This window comes from Lotus japonicus, chromosome 1 (assembly GCF_012489685.1).
Source record: "Lotus japonicus ecotype B-129 chromosome 1, LjGifu_v1.2".
Taxonomy (NCBI): Eukaryota; Viridiplantae; Streptophyta; class Magnoliopsida; order Fabales; family Fabaceae; genus Lotus; species Lotus japonicus.
Window position 1 is genome coordinate 119,918,269 of NC_080041.1, and position 9,520 is coordinate 119,927,788.

The 9,520-nt window shown below is 32.4% G+C and overlaps 2 non-coding genes across 2 annotated transcripts; both read left to right on the forward strand.

Annotated features, from left to right (window-relative positions):
• On the forward strand, window positions 1–73 carry TRNAA-UGC (transfer RNA alanine (anticodon UGC)). Its single transcript has one exon. It is a non-coding gene; the product is annotated as a tRNA-Ala (tRNA).
• Window positions 74–9,190: 9,117 nt separating this feature from the next.
• On the forward strand, window positions 9,191–9,271 carry TRNAL-AAG (transfer RNA leucine (anticodon AAG)). The gene has a single exon. It is a non-coding gene; the product is annotated as a tRNA-Leu (tRNA).
• Window positions 9,272–9,520: the final 249 nt, after the last annotated feature.

A 9,520-nucleotide genomic window follows, 5' to 3' on the forward strand; every position in this document is an offset into this window, starting at 1 on the left:
GGGGATGTAGCTCAAATGGTAGAGCGCTCGCTTTGCATGCGAGAGGCACGGGGTTTGATCCCCCGCATCTCCATTTATTTACTTTTTATTTGATAAATTTTTTAAAAGATATGTGTATACTGAATTATAAGCATTTGAATACTTAATATAATTTTTTACTCATCTAATTGAATATCGTCAAATTATAAAATATATTTTTTATTTTGATTAAAATTTAAAATGATAGTAATTGTTCCTCTCACATAACATAATGTAATTAATTGTCAATGTAAAATTATTTTACAAAGGAAGTGCACAAACCTTTAATCCAAAATAACTACCAACTTCAGGGAGGTGCTATGGTACCTAAATATGTATAGTATTCAAGATAAATTAAAAATTTATTAAGTATCAAATTTTGGGATTGAATGTCCGATGAATCCGAACCAACCTAATGATATTGGGATTTTTTTTCCTTACCATCCAGCTCAAAGAGATCCAACCCATACATTTACTCATTTAGGTTCTACAACCTAACACATTTACAAATTTACTTTTACCTTGTTTATGTTGGATTATATGAATTATGGAATATATTGTTTTTTTTGAGATGTTGGATTATATGAGGTTTCTATTTTTTTTTATAGTTTTTCATCTTTTAAAAATGAATTTCGCGCAAATTTTAAATTAATATTTTTTATCCTGATTCCAACCATCGATCTGAACCAATCCAATTGAGTTCAGGTTGGTTTAGTTTGGTCTATAAGCAAAAATCCTGAAATCTGAGCCAACTCAAACCGAATATAATTTATTGGTTCGAACATTTAAACACCTCAAATCCGAACCAATTAGTTCCAATTACACCCCTACAAAAAATGGTTGCATATCTTTCCCTACAAATGTTATCGAAATTCGAACTTATCTTTCATCCTTACCAAAGTTACCACTATATCAGCATCTTGTTACAAATTATTGAGCAAAATCGACATTACAAGAGGAAATTACGTAAAATTAAATTACTTTTTTTTAATAAGCCAGGCCATTCCATTTAAAACAGCACAAGGGGTGCTAACCCGGATACAATGAAGAGAGGAAGAGACTAGTAAAAAAGAACTAAAACCAAAACAAGAAGTACATGAAACAGATAAATAGAAAGGGAATGGATATACAAAAATACAAAAGAGGTGCTTTCCAGAAAATGAGAAATTGAAAATCCTCCACCTTTATGCCCATAAAAGCCACTGGCACCAAACTAGACCAGTGCTTAAAGGGGTGCTAACCCGAATACAATGAAGAGAGGAAGAGACTAGTAAAAACGAACTAAAACCAAAACAAGAAGTACATGAAACAGATAAATAGAAAGGGAATGGAAATACAAAAATACAAAAGAGGTGCTTTCCAGAAAATGAGAAATTGAAAATCCTCCACCTTTATGCCCCCATAAAAGCCACTGGCACCAAACCAGGCCAGTGCTTAAAGGGTGTTTGAAAAGATGGACTAACCTCGTGTTTATCATAAAAGCCAACCACTGTTCTCTACACAGGTTTTGAAGTTCAAGAGAGACTCTAATTATGTCCACAAATGGCAAGTCTCACATGGGTAGCATGAGACACTTGATCATCTCGACCATTTTATCAATCATTTAGACCATTTTATCAACAGGTTTTGTAAACAAAAGCCCACTTTTCACACCAAAAGCATGTACTTTAGAGCTAAGGATTTGCTCTTCTCCCCCTCTTCAATCAACCCCTCAAGTTTCAACCCCATGAAAGTGTTACCAAATTTCTGTGTTAAGTGAGATTCAATATACGTAAGCCTTTCCTGGTAGATGAACTTCATGGAATTCTCCCTAGCCCTTAACTTCATCAAATTATCCTCTTTTTCTTTCTCCCCTTTACTCATGTTATCCACAAAAGGTTTCCTGAATAACGCAATCGCAAATCCTCTGCTAAATCCTGTGCGAAATCCTCTCAGCAGACTCTCCATCATCTTTAAACAACCTAGATATCAGTTTTACAAAAGTGTAAAGATCATTTGTTTTGTCTCACACACACTTTACACTTTACATAAATTTTCCATAAATCAATTCATGTTCTTCCAAAAGTGGAAAGTTGTCACTAGAAGTGGCGAATCTCATCACCAAAGAAATGAGGCACACAAATCATAAATACTAAAAAAGCAATCCTCTATCTGTCTTACGTGTCACTCTACAAACAACTCCTAGAAAAAATGCTGATGTGTCATTCTCTCAACAATTCATATATTCCTATCACTAATATAAAAAAAAACCACTCTGTAGCAGTTATCTTCTTTTCTGAAAAAGATGTTTCTAACCACCAAAAATAACTACTCTACACCACTTATCTCTTCACTTTTTAAATTGTTTACCCGACATTTATCATAAACAGTTTCTTCTTCTCTCTAGCACTTTGACATTCACTGGTTTTTAATTTCTCGAACTCCCTCTCAAATTGATTTACATTTTTGTTCAACCAGAGTTCTTATTTCCAATTAATTGAATCATATGTGAGCACTTGCATGACAAATTCTCCATAGCAATTGGACATTGGTTGTGAATCATGAATGGGTAATCCACAATAACTAATTTGTCTTCATCGGTACGAGCAAGGTATTTCTTTTTCCTCTACCCATCTCTTCTCCTCCATTAAATCCCACTCATCACTCAACAAAGTGAACAAATGTGAGAGAACAATAAGAAAAAAAGACAGAAAACATATGAAAAAAGAGGTTGTAAAGGGTGAGAATATATATTTTTCATTTGAGTTAGGTTTGATTCTTAGCGGTAAGCTATAAAAAAAAATCGTGTTTGATTCCCTCCAACCTCCCTGATGCGAGGTTGTCTAAATGACCTAGGATATAGTTTGAGTTAAATAACCCATCATCCAATCACATTGGAGATAAGTGAGTTGGAAATAAATTAATAAATAAAATATAGAAATTCCAACTTACTTATCTCCAATGTTATTGGATGATGAGTTATTTAACCCAAATTATATCATAGGTCATTTAGACAACCCCTTGATGCACAAGTCACTACATTCATTCTCCCTTAACCAAGTTGCAAGACACAACATGGACCTTGATTTCTACTTTAATTGCAGGACTTATTTTCTGGGTTTATTAAAAAAAGTTCTAACGTGACTTTTGATCATAAATAAATTCACTTCACAAAGAAAGAAAGTCCATACCGTGTTAACTATCATATTACGAATTTTTCCTTAAGTTGGTCACTAGAGTATGCGACAACCAGTAAACTAATATAGTGCACATTTACCGACAATGTTTTTTACTGGATGTCTTTTTGTCCATATTTTCTCCATTAACATTTGCTTATCTTTCATTTTAACATCTATCATATTGCATCTACAATTTTAATAACATTGCTCCATCATTTATGAGATTGGATAAATAGATATCACTATTTGTCAAATTTGTGTGCCATATTTTCTCCATTTACACACTAGATCATGAAATATCTCTCAGATGGAGAAGAAATCCAAAAGAGGATAAAATGTGATCGAAACTGATTCAGGTGAGGATGTGGAATTGGTTAACAACAAGGGTGAAAGGTTTTCAATCATCACTGTTTGAATGCTGCTCAAACCCAACCCTTAGCTTTAAAGACCCTTAATTCCTCAGGTCCTAGAAGGTAGCAGGTAATCAAATCAGTTATGCTATTAATGGTATGATGCAGTTGTTTGTTTAAGGTGTAAATGACTTGGTGCTAGGTAGGATATGCACTTGGCATATTTATTCTGTGCCTCCGTGGTTGATCATCTGTTGATGGGGTCAAGAACGGATCCAGAAAATTTAGCTTGTGGGGACAAAATACACATAAATTGCTAACATTAAAAATAAAATATATTACTATTCATTTTTTTATATGGGGCATGTAATATTGTTGGTGTGAGAGAATTTGTCAATGAGTTGTAGGAAAATAAAATAGTTAAAATTATGTTGTTGTACACATTATTATTGCATAGAAAAATCTCGTGGGGGCAAATGCCCCCATATGGCTTAAAGTAGATTCGTCCCTGATGGGGTTGATAGTATTGCAAGCCCTTTAGAATCCTATGGATGAATAGGGAAATCGATGGAGAGATATAGTGATGTAGGAGGAATTTCTAATGATATGTATCAAGAGTGGCATATGTTAATTCTTAGAAGGGCTTAGGTAATCATTTTTTGACCCAATTTCCCATCTAAATCTTTTTTTTCTGTAAATTTCAATCTATATTTCTTTTTGTACATTGTATTGGGTTGAGGTACCCCTAATACTTCTATTCAATAAATCTTAATCTTGGCTTATAAAAAAAACTAGATCTTGATGAATGAATTATTTGAATAATCAATTAATCAAATATATATATATAATTATTATTTTTACTTAGCACATTCATCCATACTCACCAAATCATGCTTAAGCATTAATGCACCGGTATAAATGCTAGTTTGTACTCACGAAAGAAAACTCCCTAGTCAAGAAAACAAGAACATACAAGCAAGAGTAGAAAATTGTGCATACAAAGGCAGAGGCGCTGTAGATTAGACATGGAAATGCATCAAGAAAATTAGAAAGAGGCTTCACACATGAATGTTGAAATGAAAATCGATGAAAAAAATCACATAATAACAAGCAAACAATGAAGTATGAGTACCGAATTTGCTTTAAATTCGACATAAATCCTAAAAGGGATGAAGAAAATAACAAGCACATTGAGTACGAATTTGTCACATACCAAACATGATTGAAGAACAAGATCGATCCTGTAACAAAAGATCCTGCAACAAAACAAAGATGATGATGATGAGAATGAGAATGTGTAGAATGCAGCGTGATTAAAAAAGAAGCAACCATTGTAGCAATACCTAACTATGATTTGAGTTTTGAGTTCCAGCAGAGAAGTTCTTGCTAAATCGGTGCTCTTTGTTTGTGAAGAAAGAAACTGAGGATGGTGGTGGTATGAAATGAGGAATATATTACCCAAGGTACCCCTACCACAATACCCTACCAAGGTGCTAAAATTGTACAAAATGATTTGGGAAGCACAACATGTTTGTGGGTGCTTTTTCTTGACGTGGACATTCTTCCCTTTGTTTTCCTACATCTTACACTCTCGTGTATATAATACTAGCACTTATACCGGTGCATTAATGCACGATGCTTAAGCATGATTTGGTGAGTATGGATGAATGTGCTAAGTAAAAATAATAATTATATATATATATATATATTTGATTAATTGATTATTCAAAGAATTCATTCATCAAGATCTAGTTTTTTTATAAGCCAAGATTAAGATTTATTGAATAGAAGTATTAGGGGTACCTCAACCCAATACAATGTACAAAAAGAAATATAGATTGAAATTTACAGAAAAAAAAAAAGATTTAGATGAGAAATTGGGTCAAAAAATGATTACCTAAGCCCTTCTAAGAATTAACATATGCTACTCTTGATACATATCATTAGAAATTCCTCCTCCATCACTATATCTCTCCATCGATTTCCCTATTCATCCATAGGATTCTAAAGGGCTTGCAATACTATCAACCTCATCAGGGACGAATCTACTTTAAGCCATATGGGGGCATTTGCCCCCACGAGATTTTTCTATGCAATAATAATGTGTACAACAACATAATTTTAACTATTTAATTTTCCTACAACTCATTGACAAATTCCCTCACACCAACAATATTACATGCCCCATATAAAAAAATGAATAGTAATATATTTTATTTTTAATGTTAGAAATTTATGTGTATTTTGTCCCCACAAGTTAAATTTTCTGGATCCGTTCTTGACCCCATCAACAGATGATCAACCACGGAGGCACAGAATAAATATGCCAAGTGCATATCCTCCCTAGCACCAAGTCATTTACCCCTTAAACACACAACTGCATCATACCATTAATAGCATAACTGATTTGATTACCTGCTACCTTCTAGGACCTGAGGAATTAAAGGGTCTTTAAAGCTAAGGGTTGGGTTTGAGCAGCATTCAAACAGTGATGATTGAAAACCTTTCACCCTTGTTGTTAACCAATTCCACGTCCTCACCTGAATCAGTTTCGATCACATTTTATCCTCTTTTGGATTTCTTCTCCATGTGAGAGATATTTCATGATCTAGTGTGTAAATGGAGAAAATATGGCATACAAATTTGACAAATAGTGATATCTATTTATCCAATCTCATAAATGATGGAGCAATGTTATTAAAATTGTAGATGCAATATGGTAGATGTTAAAATGAAAGATAAGCAAATGTTAATGGAGAAAATATGGACAAAAAGACATCCAGTAAAAAACATTGTCGGTAAATGTGCACTATATTAGTTTACTGGTTGTCGCATACTCTAGTGACCAACTTAAGGAAAAATTCGTAATATAATAGTTAACACGGTATGGACTTTCTTTCTTTGTGAAGTGAATTTATTTATGATCAAAAGTCACGTTAGAACTTTTTTTAATAAACCCAAAAAATAAGTCCTGCAATTAAAGTAGAAATCAAGGTCCATGTTGTGTCTTGCAACTTGGTTAAGGGAGAATGAATGTTGTGACTTGTGCATCAAGGGGTTGTCTAAATGACCTAGGATATAGTTTGGGTTAAATAACTCATCATCCAATAACATTGGAGATAAGTGAGTTGAAATTTCTATATTTTATTTATTAATTTATTTCTAACTCACTTATTTCCAATGTGATTGGATGATGGGTTATTTAACTCAAACTATATCCTAGGTCATTTAGACAACCTCGCATCAGGGAGGTTGGGGGGAATCAAACACGATTTTTTTTTATAGCTTACCGCTAAGAATCAAACCTAACTCAAATGAAAAATATATATTCTCACCCTTTACAACCTCTTTTTTCATATGTTTTCTGTCTTTTTTTCTTATTGTTCTCTCTATTGTGTCATTCAACAAAGGAGCATATATAAAAACTTATGTTAGAAATATCTAGTTTACATTTGTTCACTTTGTTGAGTGATGAGTGGGATTTAATGGAGGAGAAGAGATGTGTAGAGGAAAAAGAAATACCTTGCTCGTACGGATGAAGACAAAGTAGTTATTGTGGATTACCCATTCGTGATTCACAACCAATGTCCAATTGCTATGAAGAATTTGCCATGCAAGTGCTCACATATGATTCAATTAATTGGAAATAAGAACTCTGGTTGAACAAAAATGTAAATCAATTTGAGAGGGAGTTCGAGAAATTAAAAACCAGTGAATGCCAAAGTGCTAGAGAGAAGAAGAAACTGTTTATGGTAAATGTCGGGTAAACAATTTGAAAAGTGAAGAGATAAGTGGTGTAGAGTAGTTATTTTTGGTGGTTAGAAACATCTTTTTCAGAAAAGAAGATAACTGCTACAGAGTGGTTTTTTTTTTATATTAGTGATAGGAATATATGAATTGTTGAGAGAATGACACATCAGCATTTTTTCTAGGAGTTGTTTGTAGAGTGACACGTAAGACAGACATGGGATTGCTTTTTTAGTATTTATGATCCTAATCATAACAAATTAACAACTTCTTTTTATTGTAAACTTAATTAACTGCATTGGTTTATTTTTCAAACTTTCTAAATAAACTTAATTAACAAATTTTTTTTTGAAAGGAACTTAATTAACAATGTTGAACTAAATAAGAATTATGAAGAACAATTTAAGAAACATTTGTGAGTGTTGTGTGTCAAAGATAGAGAATAGTGGGTGTGATGTTAATGCCACCGGATCCCAAAAGGATGCATTGACTATGTGAAATCTGTGTGACAGTGTGAGTGTGAGAGAAAACAAAGAGCCACTACCGGCAGGAGCAACAGACAATGAAATCACACCCACTACACATTCTTCCACCATCATCTTCACAATTGTACCCCGTCCCAACTTTACTGATTTCATCACAACAATTATTAAATACACTCTTATTAATGGTTAACTTAACTTAAGTGTGTTTTTCTATTGTAAGAGTCAGTTAACTGTCTCTACTAATACTACTACTTCATAAATTTAATTAAATGATTAGTTAGAGTTTGTAAAATCTTACTTTAAATGATTAATTAGAGTTTGTAACAAAAAAAGATTAATTAGAGTAATGCTATCCGAAAGATTTTAGCCGAAATATCATCCAAACCATCCCTGGAGTACACGTGGCCATTCTGCTTCATTTCAGAAATCCTTACAAACCATTAACTGGTAAACTGTGTAACTAATCACATGATAAATAACTAATCAATTATTAACTCTATCCCTAATAAATACAAATACAACAAAGATTTAGAGTTTTCGTATGTAATTTTCTACGACAAATTGACAATCCAAATTCTCTATTGAAAAATTACCAGATTCAACACGACGGGTCGGAATTAGAATTAAGAATTCATTTGAAAATCACTAGATTTAACACAAAGTTACAATATTTCATTCATCTGATCGAGCAATTAGGAATTTTGAAGACTAGGGAAAAGTAAGAAATCAAACTTCCAGATTTGGAGTACAAATAGATGACGATGGTGCAATGTCAACCCTTACCACAAATATTGCACTTTCCTTTTATAACTCTTCTTATCACATAATATCATTCATCATAAAGGTGTTTTGTGTTCATATGTTGAGTTGATTATAGTTTGAGACAAAATAGGATTGAAACTGAATAAATTTAATTGATTGGTTTAGTTTTCTTTTTCATTGCTTCTTTAAAAGAAAGTATTTTACTATTTTTTAGAAAATGTTTTTTTTTGTTTAAATGAGAAAAGGAGTTAAACTACACACATTTTGAAAGAAACTCTAAAAAATAAGAAGCTTCTTTTTTTAGGAAGAGAAATGGAAAAACCACTTATAAATTAAACTATTAAAGTAACTAAGAGGAGTTATTGTGAAAGTTACTAAGTTAAATGTGCAATTGCAAGTTGTGACATATATTGTCACTCTAAACTCATTTACACCGGTCTTCGGAAAAAAAATTCCACATAAGGTTATAGGTTCAGGAGCATTGACATAACTTTTTATTTCAATAAAGCTAAAACTTCACTTTATGACATGACGACAAACTATTGGATATTCATGTAAATGAAATTTGCACTGTTTTGTATCAATTGACAATATTCTCAAAATAAAAATGACAATATTCTAAAGAGGTTTTCATGGCTATAAACTAATGTAATCAACAATTTGTCAAAAAGTTGAGATGGCCGAGTTGGTCTAAGGCGCCAGATTAAGGTTCTGGTCCGAAAGGGCGTGGGTTCAAATCCCACTCTCAACATTCTTGTTATAATCATATTTTTTTTTTTTGGTCAAAGTATTTTTTGTTTATTTGTATTGTACTCTCTCTTCCTCGTTTATTTTGGACTGGGCCTTCGGAAGCCTTTTAGATAAGTATATGAACAAAATAAAATTTTGAAACAATTCAACACAATGGATTATTTCATAGTTAAATTGTGATTGCAAACAGAAAGTGTTTTAAGATGTAAAACAATTTCTATTTTTCTATCTTTTTAAAACTGAAAAATAT